The 13,663-nt window shown below is 36.6% G+C and overlaps 1 long non-coding RNA gene across 2 annotated transcripts; it reads right to left on the bottom strand.

Annotated features, from left to right (window-relative positions):
• Positions 1 to 58: 58 nt before the first annotated feature.
• On the bottom strand, positions 59 to 6,700 carry LOC137847811 (uncharacterized). Of its 2 annotated transcripts, none has more exons than XR_011091083.1 (4): positions 6,565 to 6,700; positions 4,830 to 4,981; positions 2,159 to 2,198; positions 59 to 1,863 (listed from the first exon to the last, which is right to left on the bottom strand). It is a non-coding gene; the product is annotated as an uncharacterized lncRNA (long non-coding RNA). The 2 variants fall into 2 exon arrangements; XR_011091084.1 differs by lacking the exon at positions 6,565 to 6,700 and adding an exon at positions 6,473 to 6,559.
• Positions 6,701 to 13,663: the final 6,963 nt, after the last annotated feature.

Here is a 13,663-nt window from a genome sequence, read left to right as displayed (position 1 = left end):
TATAATAGTAAAATGTACTATGTAACAGCAAAAGAAGTCGGACAGATTCTTCTTCTGCACAAGTAGCCTTGTCGCCTTGCCTGGTTATTGTTGTATAAGGGCCACTAGAACAGAACAAGTAACAGTTGTTTTTGTAAGGATGATCAGTTATCATACATTGTCTTAGAAAAAAATCCGAAACCTGAAGAGGCTCCTGAGAGACATTTCTGTGGATACAGTTCACCATAGATGAACTTCAGAAAGGAAGCAGGTACTGATTCCTACAAATTCTTTTTTCTTTTATTTTTCTCTCTTAAAAAAGTAAACAGAACCAAAACCCTGGACCTCATAACTTTATTCTCTCAAAAGTCTCTTTTTGGACATGCACTGGGAAAGCAACTCAATGCAATGTTTTATAATAGAGACATAACTGGGTGTCAGTTATATAACAAATTCTGTGCAATTTCATAGGAGCTGTGAAGGCTAACATGGATTATTTTGAGAGACAAGGATAAAAACATTATTTTTGTTGTTTTTTTCACTTTTTAAGGTGTAAAGGTAAATCAATACTGCTGTCATGGGCTACCAAGTCAACGTGGACATTCATCTTCTGGCAAAGGACGAAAGTTAAAAATTGGCCTAAAGGACAATTCAGCACAAGCCAACAGCCACTCTTGTATAGATTAAAGACACATGAGAACGTCTTATCATGCATAAAATGCCTTGCCACTCCCTTTTTAATGAACTTGCCAGTAAAAGTAAGATTTAAGACAGACAGATGATTATCTAAATCATGTATGTTAAAAGAGCTTCTTGGGCTTAGGCCTCTAAAAAGGCCTTTAAAAGAAAGCAGAACTTTTCCATTCCTCAGATACTGAGTGCATCTCAGCCAACATACTCATCGGCTACCTATAAACTAAAAGGTTATATGTATGCCTGGGAATGTTGTCTGGCATTGAGGCTAATAGCCACATAATGTTTCATGCCTACATTACTAAACTCCTTAATTCATTACAACAGGATAGACACATGCATCTACTGCCCATTGGGAATGGTTCCTGACTCAGTGTCACTAACTCCCAAACTGTGCCCAGGAATTGTTCGGGAGAATGCATGCCGGCATGCTTTTAGTCTGTGCCAAGGTCTGTCTGAACACTAATACACAGTTTTTAGACAAATTATTTCCAGTGTCTCTGAATGTTTTGTGGCAGTTTCATTTATATAACATTTTAGAGACACACCTAATGCTGTGTTCTCAAAATGATAATCAAAATGAAGGCAAGTAACAGAGAACCATGCTGCCCCACCTAGAGATAAATCATCTTTGTATTTCCAATTAATTCTTTATTGAAGTCATTATATATTCAGCATCTAATGTTTTAACCACAAAACATCACAAAAAAAAAAGTTTATTGGAATTTGGCCATCAAGTTATATACTGGTTCATCTGAAGGCATGTGGTTGCTAAAAAATAGTAAAATTAATTCACTGTTTTTAAGCTAAATATGGAAAAGGAAAAAGGACAAATACAACATCACTAGGTAGTTTCCAGATGATGAATATCCTCTTACACATTCTTTTCTCCAAAAAGGGGAGAAAAAGAAAAAGGATGATTCAATTTTGTAACTGGACACAATTGGCAACTTGATTCCCAGTGTGGCCACAGGGACTAACATCAGTCCATTTGCTTTGTCAGCACTTCAGAAGACGTGTGGGTGCTTCATTAGCAGGCCAGAAAGCAGTATTAAGTTGTCACAGATTTAATTTCTCACAGACTTCCAACACCAAAGGCACAGAGACTTTTTTTTTAATTTTTTTTAACTTTTGATGGAGACAATAGGTCATCCAGAAAACTGAATTGTTGACTTGGAGAAGCTGCCTAAGCTTTTACAATGCAATTACATACTGATAGATATATCTGCCTAGGTGATGCAACTCTGCTGTAGAAAAAAAAAAAAAAAAAAGACCAAGAGAAAGAATATACCTTTTAGGAATGGTTAACATGGGTAGACATAACTTAAAATTCAAGTCAAAGCAATATATTTATGAAAAATGCCCTTTTCTGCAACATGATCTATTTAAATTCTAGTTTTTCAATGTTTACATTTTTACATTTGTTCTCTGTCTGTTTTAAAATATCTACATGACTTCCCTTAGGTTCCCTAAACATAATTCATACTTTCATCCTCGTAGAGAAGAGCAGCATAGAAAATCTTGTCCTAAGAGAAAAATATTTGGAAAAACAAAATGATAAGCATGCAGTTTTCTCAGAGGTTACAGATAACAGGAAATTGTTTACAAATCTTGACTATAATAAAGAGTACTAGTATTGTAGAATTGTTAATTTGTGTTAATTTATATTTTTAAGTTACTACTAAACATTCTGTGGATTCGCCCACTTTATCTGCTGTATTCTTCATAAAGATTGCAATCCTGTGTAAGTATTGTACTCATGCAAAAGAAGACACAGTGACTGTCCTGCAGAGGCTGTACTATGTATACCTGTGCTTTTCCTTATCTGCTCTCTGTGGAGATTTCAATGCATTAAGGTAGCCTGTTATCCATAGTATTGGTGCTAGATAAAATATATTGCTGCTAGTGGTCATGAGCAGTGCTCTTTAAAATCACTGCAAGAAGCAGTTAAACTTTGTTGAATAAGAACAGTCTCCACCAGAATATGGGTGCATGTCACCACCCAAAACAAAGGCACATGTGGGCGGCACATGTTTTGTTGGGTATTATTTTGAGGATAGGCATGTGTGAGAAAAAAGATGTAAAATGCCATAGAAACAGATGCAGAGAAGACACAGAACCCCAGACGCAGGCTGGAACAAGCACTTTCATAGCTCTAAGTAAAATGGAGCTAGAGAGATTTAAGGTGACTATCAACCAAAAAGGACTTGAGGCTTCATGATTGAAACTTTCCCTTGGTTTCAGAGGAAAGGCACATATGAACAATCTTTGTAAATAGAATGTATGCAAATCATAGAATCACAGAACAGCTGAGGTTGGAAGGGACCACCAGAGATCATCTAGTCCAACCCCTCAGCAGGGTCATCTAGTGCGTATTTGATACTATCACATGGTTTTTCTGACAGAGACAATCCACTAGTCAAAACATGTAATATATTTCCAATTTTAAACAGCGAATGGATCAGCCATCTGAATGGATCCATAAATTATAATAACCTGGCAACATTCAAAATATGTTTTCCTGACAAAAAAATATATACACATGCCACATAAAACACTTTTTATACTTCTATCCACTAGATATTCCCCTGAATTTACTCATTACTTTTGTACTTTCTGTGGTTCCATTTCTATTTCTCTACAGTTCCACAGTTAAGTCAGTCTTACTCCAGGCTACCCTAGTGATCACTCTCTTCTGGTCAAAGTGTTTGTTTCTCCTGCATTTCCTTGGGCAATGTTTATCTTTTCTCTGCCATTAGACTGTGTTTTCCCTAATGTATTGGAGCGGTTTCCTTCTTGCTCCCAAGCATAAAGGCAGCATATAAAAGCCCTCATTTGCCTTCTTTTACTATCTTGACTTTTCTCATTGGGAAAAATAATTCAAAATCTGAACCCCTAATTGTTCTTCTTAAAGAATCTACCGTCTTAAAAAGGTAAGCTATGATCTTACCAGTTTTATTATTTCTGGTAATTGTGTTTACAGACTAGTTAAACGCCCCAAAGAAGAATGCGTCTTTGAGTAGAAGGTGAATGTATAATTTGTTTTGGTGAGCATGCCATTTTAATTCTATTTTGCCCTGCAGAATTTATACAGAAAATGTATTTGTGTTTGAATAATGTTTGTATAAAGAAGTCTGTTACATAAGGGATAACACGTCAGTAAAGAGATTAATTGTAAAACTCACGTTATAAAACCCATATTTAAAGTATAGTACAGCATAAAATGTACTTAAAAGAAAATAGGTTCAGAAAGATTGTTATATATGTGTAGACCAGATTACACTTGAAAGTATGATCTTTCCATTTTAATTTTTTTCACACATAGTTCAAGAATCCTCACTTAGACTACACAGTGTAAACGTTTCATTTATTTTTTGATTTAAAATGTAAATGTTGTTCTGTGTTTATAGTTGTGAAGAACTTTGCATATTACTTATACTATGAAAAACTGGATGTTCCTTCAGAAACTTCAGAAGTACTAACGTTGACTGTCCAGCCTTGGGCAATGTTGAGTCAGGATATACAGGCTATGTATTTTGATGCTAACCTCATCTGAGTTTTCTTTAAGACAGCAGTTTAATGAAAAAATTATCATCTGAACAAATACTAATAGAAGTATAGAAGTCTGGAGGGTTTTTGTTTGTTTTAGAATCTAGATTAATAAAGGTGAATGCAGCTTTTTCTACTCCATTTGGATTTTGAATGGAGAACATCAGGTTTTATTTTATTTACAGTTAGTCCTGTGATACTCTTCTGCTCACCTCGTTTTCCTAAATCTTCTCATTTATACCATGTAGAATTTCAAAAGAGAAAAATGCTTAATATTCCTGCATGGTTGGTGACTAACCCAAAAATATAATATGCCCTGTGAGGAAAGGATTGTCATGTTGTCATGTAAGTATCTTATGGCCCTTCTCTAAGTTTTTTTTTTTTTTTCATTATTGGGAATATTGTGTAACATAACACTTGGATGACCTTCCACAGCATTGTGAACTTAGTATAAAACTGCAAAACTCTTGAACATTCAAGATTTCTTGAACATTCAAGACTTTATTTTTAGCTGTTACTTACATATTTTTTCTCTTTTTCAGTCCTCCTTTAAAAATCTTCCCTCCCCAAAATAATAATAAAAAAAAATGTATGAAGTTTTTTCTTACCAGGCCTCTACCACTTTTGCCCTCTTCTAAAAGCAGTTCAGAGATGTCTGTTTGAAACTTCTTTATGGATAGGGCTCTTCACATATAATAGATATAACTTGTCCAGTACCCCAAAATTTCTTTCAAAATGCTATATACTGATGCCAATATGCCTGAAATAGAAAATTTAATATGTAATTTCAGGGAAATTATAGAACAGTAATAATCTGGTAATAGAAATAAAACTACATGCCTAGGTAGCTGTAGAATAATAGCTAGTTCTTGGCTTGGGAATGTTTTCTTCGCATTGGCAAAGATTTAAAGGCCAAGTTCTTGCAACTGTGTATGTGCCAAGGAAAAAGTTACAGTACAATTAATCTAATAGGTTTCCTCTTGTATACACACTTTCCTTTGACTGCAAAAACATACTGCAGCCTTTTTCTTAATTAAATGCTATTTTTGGTTGTGTGTTGATTTAGAGCTCGAGAAAGGTTCTGGATTGCTAGTTTAGTGGATTGAAGTCCTTATTTATCCATAAAAACAAACAGAGCAGGAACAACCATTAACGCATTCTTCCTTGTGCTGTTTCACTGTTGTGCCCCAGAAGGACCACCACCAAGGGTATAATATAGTTCAATCTCTTCCCTGTTGCATGTGGAGACTCTGCATATAGTTGTGTTATGACAGTATTACTGCTTATACTCTGAGCTGGTTTGAAAAATTGGGCAGACAAGAAATGTTCTTATTAACTATACACAAGAAAATATAAACTAAAAGAGGGGGGGAGAGGCTTCCCAAAGATTATACCCTTCCCATTCACCTCATTTTAGGCTCTTAATTTGTTTATTCTGTGTGGTTTTGATTCGCTTTTAAGTTTCAGAGTTTCTCAGAGGAAGTGGGCTTGGCATTTTATAGTTGCCTGGGAAGCGCTGCACATGCTTATGACTCTACAGAAATATTTTCAGTATGATGGAAAGCTCTCATGTTTATCACTAATAAGTTGCTCTTACACCAGCTACTTCATGACCATTTAAAGTGACCTCCATTTCTTTCTAACTAAGCACAGATCAAAGGACACAGTTCCTTGCTTTCTTGAGGAGTTCTTATCAAGACTCCACAGGATAATCATTTAATAGCAAAAAAAACAAACAAAAAAACATTTCTGTGCAACGTTTCTGCGTATGTATTTTTCCGTTTTAAGCAGATCCATGGGACCACAGCCACCACAACCAAGCGTCCCAGCCCCACTGCCCAGAAGTCTGGAGGCACCGGGTGCCTCAGCGCGCCCCGGGAGGGTCCCAGCTCCCGCTGCCCGGACACTTGCTGAGGGACCCGTCCTTTGTCACACCTCTTCTAAGCAGCTTTTGGCTCGGAAGGGCAGGTTACAATACTGTCGGCACTACAGAAAGCCACCAGACTCCTGGCTGAGCAGCAGCACCCCGGGCTGCCCCAGGGCGGACGCTGCCCGCCCTTTTGTCACTCCCAGCCCCACTGCCACCACCGCTCTCACGCCCGCCCGTTTCTCCTCTCTTGTCAGTCCCACGCAGGTAACCGGGGACTGTCAGAAGCAGCCCGTGAGGAGGGAAACTCTGGTGATGCTGGAGAAGGAATTCAAAGCGGCTCTAAACACCCCCACAACGCCCTGCCAGCCTCAAATTTGCTACCGGGTGCCGCCGCGCCTCCTCCCCCTGACCAGCCTGCGACACGGCCCGGCCGCCGAGTGGAACTCAGGAGAGACCTGACCTCAGAATTTTACCTCAGCTTCACCTCTTTCCGTTAACAGATCCCCTCCTCGTGCCTTACAGACACTGTTTATCCCTCTTCCTTTGAAATTTTGTCACGAATTTTAGAGCGAGTAATTAACAATGTGGAAGCAGGCTCCCCCCTCGCCGGGTAATGGAGCAGTCCGCTGGGTTCCTCAGCGCCGGCTCTGGGCTTTTTAACTCCTTTTCCGCCAAACCCCGACCCTTATGTGTAAAAGGTTATTTTTTTCAGATAAATGGCTCGGGTCCCGCCTCGAGCCCCGCCGCACTTAAACATTTGGGAGAGGGTGGTCAGGGTGGTCAAAGCCCTCTCGTATGGACGGTGCCAAACGGTGGAAAGGGCTACTGGCTCCCCCGATGGACTTAGATACCACCAGGTAAAGTTACCTGTTGTGAGTTGCTATGAAGTGTGGAGATAAGTGACAATGCTTAAATATTGATTGGGTAAACGGCTTTCTTTCTTTTCTTTTTTTTTTTTTTTTAATTATATTTTGCAATGTAATCTTCTGTAGACCCTGCCTGTCGCCTACCTGCCACCGAGGTCAGCGATCCCCCCCTCTCTGGAAGACATGCCTTGGTCAAGGGAGAGCGGTTGCTCCTCTCAGGTAGGTTAAATCACATTCCAGAAACAACATTTTTTTTCCTCTTAACTTAAGCTGTAACTGGGGATAAGGAGATGACCTAACCTGAGACCTGGGGTCCTACCCTACAGTTCTCATTTTAAGCATTTAAGTGTCTATGGTGAGATGGATACAGATTTGGTCTTTTCCTGATTACAATTTCTAAGGAATTAAATAAAATCGTACCAAAAGTACTTATATTTTAAAATAATATGCTGTGAGGGGTCTTTTAGATCAAATTTATTTTTCTTCAACTATTGCTTCATTTCTCTATTCCTGCTTCCCTTCAAGTGGCAATTCAATCCCTCAAAAAGCTTCAGTTATACTAAATAAAGCCTATGAAAAACCTATTGACTTATTTTATAGTCTCAGTCTCTTCAGTCTCTTGGCTATATAGAACACTAGAAACCCCATTTCCCTTCCTCAGAGTCTCCTCTTGGACTCAGAGCACTGTCTCTCTGGTATTCTCTCTGCCCCTCTGCAAATGTTCTTTGGCTGCAAATGTTTTCCTCCTGTTATTTTCCTTCTCTTATATCTTTGCTGGATCAGGATCTTTCTTTGGACCACCCTTTTTTTCCATTATCTTTCACTCTCTGATTCTCTCATGATATTGTTCTGAACCATACTCAACCATATGGTAAGAACCATTTACCTTTTTAAAGTAAGAAATGGAGTAATATGGCTTGAACTAAATGCAAAAGAAAATTGTTGCTTTTACAGCAGTTTAATAAGATTATTAGGGATGTGCTGGTAGCAGTGAACATGTGGAAAGAGTTCTGGTAGAATTTCTGCAAGTTCATGTCTCCTGCACTAGAGAAAGCAAAGAATTTCTTTAGTGTAGGAGACATGAAATGCAGCTGTTCTTCTACCAGAACTCCAGTGCAGGACACACTGGAGTGTGAGGACTAGAGGACTACACTAGTGCAGGAGACGCTTTTCCAGAAGCCTCCTAAGTTGTATGTATGGATGCACGTGTGCCAACTCACAGGGTGCTTAAGGCCAAGGCAGGTGAGTTACTTGTATTGCTGTCTGACAATTAGTGGATACTAGTATCACATTTCCTATAACAAAATAGCATTAGAATATTTAAAGTTATTACAGCTTTATAACTTCTTGTCTGAAAAGTGTTTTTCACATTTAGTTTATATTTCAACATTAGGTCAAGTTTTCTAATCTAGAAAGCACACATGGTACACAACTGCAACCACAAACTTTAAAAGTAAAAAGAGAAGGAAACCATTTTGCAAAATAACAACAATAAATTGCAAGATTTTGATTAATACAATGCATAAGAGAAATGTCTGCTTTTGCTTAGGGAACTTGTACTTTTTTTTTTTTTAAAGGGTAAACAAGGGTATTGTATTCACTCTGTGAGTTTAGTTGTTTGCTTCTCTTCAGTCAAATGTAGAGCTTTTCCTTTTCATATGAAGTGTTGGGAGCAGTGGGAACTTCTGAAGTTGTGAAGTTGTGGTAGATTGGGTTGCACTCCCAATTTCTCTTGTTAGACTACAGAGAGCAGCTCTTTTCTCTCCCACTACTGTTTCAGTCATGGTTATGATTTTTATTTATTTATTTATTTATTGTAACAATCCACAGCTTATTTTTCTTCCTTCTTCTTTGGCTTCAGTCTTCATCTTTTCAGAACAGCCATAACTTTTCCTTACTCTAGGCACCTTGACCTTCTGTTTGTTGATATTTCAGGCTCTCTGGCCTTTTTTGCCTTAAAATGAATGTCCCTCATAGCATCTGTAAGTTTCTATCTAGTTCTCATGTCAAGAAACTCAGTATTAAGTTTATATTTGCAGTAAATTTATTTAGGTATATAAATACATAGCTAGGTCAGAAGAACTCTTAATCATGACATGTTGAGGGAGAAATTACACTGTTTAGTAGTTTAATTCTGGCTTGGAAAATACCCTAAAATATCCTAGCCACAATAAAATGTCTGATTTACAATGCCCCTTTGATGTCTGTGAAAATACCAATAGATCTTTTACATTTCAGCACTATTTGAGGTAAAATTTGTCCTGCAACCCATTTTTCCTGTACTGCTTTGATAGGATTATTGCTTTATAGATGCAGTAAGAGAAAATGTTATGTCTTCCTTTATTCTGTGAATTTTTACCATAAGATATGTTTTGCTGTGATGTTTTTCTCTTGTCCTTATTTCAAGGGTTCAACAAATTATGTCCAGTTGTTCTGTTTCCATAAAATAATCATGCCAGTTTTGTGGCTTGTTCAGTTACAAGAAAATATCATTTGTAGAGAATGTTCACTCCCCATCACAGCAAGGCAATAGTTTTATTTTTAACCTACAAGAATGGAATTTACAGCATTTGAAAATATCCTGATCATTTCTGTCTGAAATGGTAAAAGGTTAAGACAGGCAATGTATCCAGAGCTGTTGGGCTTTTTTTTTTTTTTTTTTAAATATCTCTGGTCTAACATTCAGTCTTCTGGGAGAACATCTGGCAGGATAAAGCAGGTAATGTGAAATCCATCAGTTAGGGCATTCAGTTAAGGATCTTCTTCCAAACCAATGAAGTTTGGAAGCATTATGTGTGCATCTGTGGAAAGTAACAAGTGTATTTCCAGGCGCTGTCCTCAAGAGCAGAATCGACAGAAAGCAACTACTATTACCGCCTGTCCACAGCCATAGCTCCAGTGCTTCATATTTCCTCCCCACTAGATGGTGATATAGGAGAAGCTCCGTCTTCCCTCTTTGAAGGAGTTAATCTCCTGTCAGAAAGCAATACATTCGGTCATATCTAGTCTTTTAGACATAAGTGGGCAATTAAATGTGCTCTCAAACAGAACTTTTCTCCTATTTTGTAGAAAGTGCAGCATATGATAAGATCAGGAAGAAAGATGAACTTAGCTCATATGAGTCTGAATAATTAACATGTAAATACATGTGGTGATAATACTAATGTGCAAAACTTATTAGGACACTTTTGAGGAAGATATATTTTAGAAATTTGACATTCTAAGCTTTTCTAACTTGAAAAGAATGGTTTGATTCAGCCCGTAGCAGTCATACAGCATGAGTGACTGTGTGAAAGGCCCTAGTTGTAATCAGAGAGAGAAGTGTCTGGAACTGCTTGTGATACAGGGACTTAGATACGTAAAGACAGAAGCAGAAACTGGAGCTATATATACATTTAGAAGAACTGGCATTTTTGACAAAAACAAATACAAAAACAAAACAAAACAAAAACAAAAACGGTACAGCATTAGACAAGTGGATGTTACAGAGCTGTGCAAAAGTAATTGTACATATGGAAAATAAATGGTAACAATTCAAGGTCTCACATTTCTTTGTTAAATGCGGAATGTCAGTTTCTTAAAAATAAAGAGATGAAAATCCCCTTCACTTTAGCAGTTTGTAATCATGGGTCACATACAAAACATTTACTCCACAACTCTTACTCCCCAGTAATTTTCCTGCTGCTTTCTCTCCTGCTCTGTATGTTATCTGAGTGCTTATTCTCAAGACCCAGTACTTCTAAAAGGGCCTAGGTTATCAGAGGTGCAGGCTACCCAGGCTACCCCCTTGTAAGTATAAGGCATGGTATACAGGGGCATTGAATAATAAAATTATTTCGGAAAGCCTTTTCTGGGGACAGAACCATCCTGCATCTGAGCAGAGGAAAAATCTCTAACTACAGGCTGAATTTAAAGCTAGCATGATGAAAGGCCACTTTAAACATGTTCGTCTCTGAGACGTGAGTATCATTAAAATATTTTATAATAAAGTGAATGTGAAAAATTTTACAAGTCACTGGCAAGTTTTGAGATGTTACTCTGCTGTGGTTCAGGGTCTCTAAAATACAGAGACAGGACTTATTACCACTTTGAAAAACAAATCTGAATCCTGTCAACCAATTAATAGAGTATTTATGTAATATTTGTATTTATAATAGTTAGTGACAGTATATACTACATTTATAAATTAGTTGAAGTCTGAACTGAGTATTTTAATAGCTAGACAATAGGTAACTGATTTCAAAATGCTAAACAACTTCAAAAATTAATAGAGGAGAAAACTAGAGATAAGTACATGTCACAAAGTTTGTGTTTTTGTGGTATTGTAATCATTAGAATTAGGTTGTCTGAAATACTTTTGTTTAGATAGAAGATTTTGTATTATCTTAGTTTTCATTATCTTGGCTACAGAAAAATTAAAAATACCTGAAAATGTCACAGAAATTGTTTTCCTTTTAGTATCCTGCTGTCTGAAAATCAGTGGGTTTTATCATTTCAGAATTAAATACATACACAAAATTGCTGGTATTTTAATTAATGTTTTCCATAGATAACACTTTCTCTGTTACTCTAAGCAAGATTTTAAGAATTTTATTAATCATTGATAATTTAGATTTTTTTTTACAAAGAGACTCAGTGAATTGCTCAGAACAGTTAACTAATCAAACAATTATTTCACTGCCAATACTGAAAAATTTAAATTGAGCTTTACTGTTGTCCTTGTCGGCATCCAGTTTTATTTTCTGAAATACCAGCAATTGTTGCAAACATCCTGGTACAAGTTGCTGTTGTTAGAAATAGGCAGGAGGTGAGGCATTTTAGGAGAGAAGCGCTTTGCTGGTATGGATTGTTTTATAAGTATGATTATTAACATTGGATACCAACACAACCTGTCTGAACCTGAGTGGTTCAGACCTTCCTTTTGACTTCATTGAGAGTACCTTGAGGTTATCCATCATTCCATCTTATCATATCTCTTATGATTACAAGAATGTTCTCTTCACAACATTGATACTTACTACCCCATCTTTACAGGGACATCAAAATGGAGAAATAATGGAGAAATAATGGAGAAATGGAAAAAAATGGAAAAATAAGCATTTCTCTTTATTATTATTATTGCTCTGATCAGGACCAGACGACCTGCATCCTGCCTACACTGTAGCTTCCACTGTTAGAAACATCAATAGAGCTGCATTAGTGGAAGGAAGACAAATAAACAAAACCCCATACAGAGATTTCTTTAAGACTGTCGTACATTTGCTGGAATTTCCACGTACTATTACATTTTCACTCTTATCTTGACTGAGACAAGTGTTCGGGCATTAGCTACTGCAGAAAGGTCCTGTCCACCTTACTCTGGGAACACATATATTTTTAGCACATTTTTCTAATGCCTTACTTGGTTCCCACAGTCATTTCAGCTTCTAACCTGAAGTTGCTGTCTTCATTTTTACAACATACCATAGTCTTACATTTAAAAGAGACAGCTAGATAACCTCTATTTAAAAAATACAGATAAAATCATTATTTCACAGTCTCATAAGCAGTGTGAATTATTTGTGGAAACACAGTATTAGATACTAGATTTTGAATTCTGAAACAGGAAAACTTAGCAAAAAAATAGTGGAAAAGTTAAGTGTAAAATAGGAAAGATAGTAAAGTGGTAAAGCAACAGCATTATCAAAGCAGTGCTGAGCAAATAAGTGATTTTTTCCTTCTTTTGATTATGCGTGTCATCAAAAAGTTTGGATGTCTGCCAGAAGCTAGCCTAAATTTTAAAATATATTTACTGTAAGGTAAGAAAGGGTATGAGAGCATTCTGAGTGAGGGATAGATGGGAACTGGAAAGACAAAGTGTAATAGGAAAATTAAGAGCTGAGATACACCTGGAGTGGTGCAAAAGATCTATGAAATGTGATTTGCCTCTAAAGAGATAAGTTCAGATTTCCTCCAATACCTGTGTTTATCTTTGTTTCCATTATTTGTATGGCCTGGTATTATTTCTACCAATTTGCCTGGGGTGAACATCAGACTTTCTAGGCTGTGGTTCTAGCTCTGGAGGGAAAATTATTAACAATAATTTTATCTGATGATGACTATGTTGTGATGTGGAAATTAAAAGAGTTTTACAAGAAGGAAAGAAGAAAAGTAATATAGAGTCATGTCTTGAAATAAACCAACTAACATCGTTACAGTTAAGGTGATAGAAATAATGACTTTAGAGAAAAATTTACAGAAATGCACTGAGAATCAAGTCGTAGTCAAACACACTTAGTGGTAAATTTATTAATCAACACAAGATTTAAAATGGTGGTTATATATCATAACAAGTAGGCATAGTAAATACTGACACTCAAAACTAACAACCAGTTTATGCTGCTCTGGAACATGATTTATGTCTTGATTTTTAAGACTGAGAAATGTGAATTATACTTAACTGTGTTCTAACAAATTCCATAAATACAACCATGAAATAATTGTTACCCAAGTGTAGCTATTCAGTTTTACATCTCATTGACTATTTGTATGAATGAAAAACTGCCATATCATGTTTGTTTTTTAAACAGACTCATTGTACACATAGTAATTTTTGAATTCAAACCATAGAATCTGATGGTAGTTTATTGATTGTACAGGGTCTTCAGTAATACACACATATTCTTTATTTAAATTTTGTACCAAATCACTAATTTCCTAGTACTTT

This window comes from Anas acuta, chromosome Z, assembly GCF_963932015.1.
Source record: "Anas acuta chromosome Z, bAnaAcu1.1, whole genome shotgun sequence".
NCBI classification, from domain to species: Eukaryota; Metazoa; Chordata; class Aves; order Anseriformes; family Anatidae; genus Anas; species Anas acuta.
The sequence above is the reverse complement of the archived record's forward strand: the minus strand, read 5'-3'. Positions and strand labels throughout refer to the sequence as shown.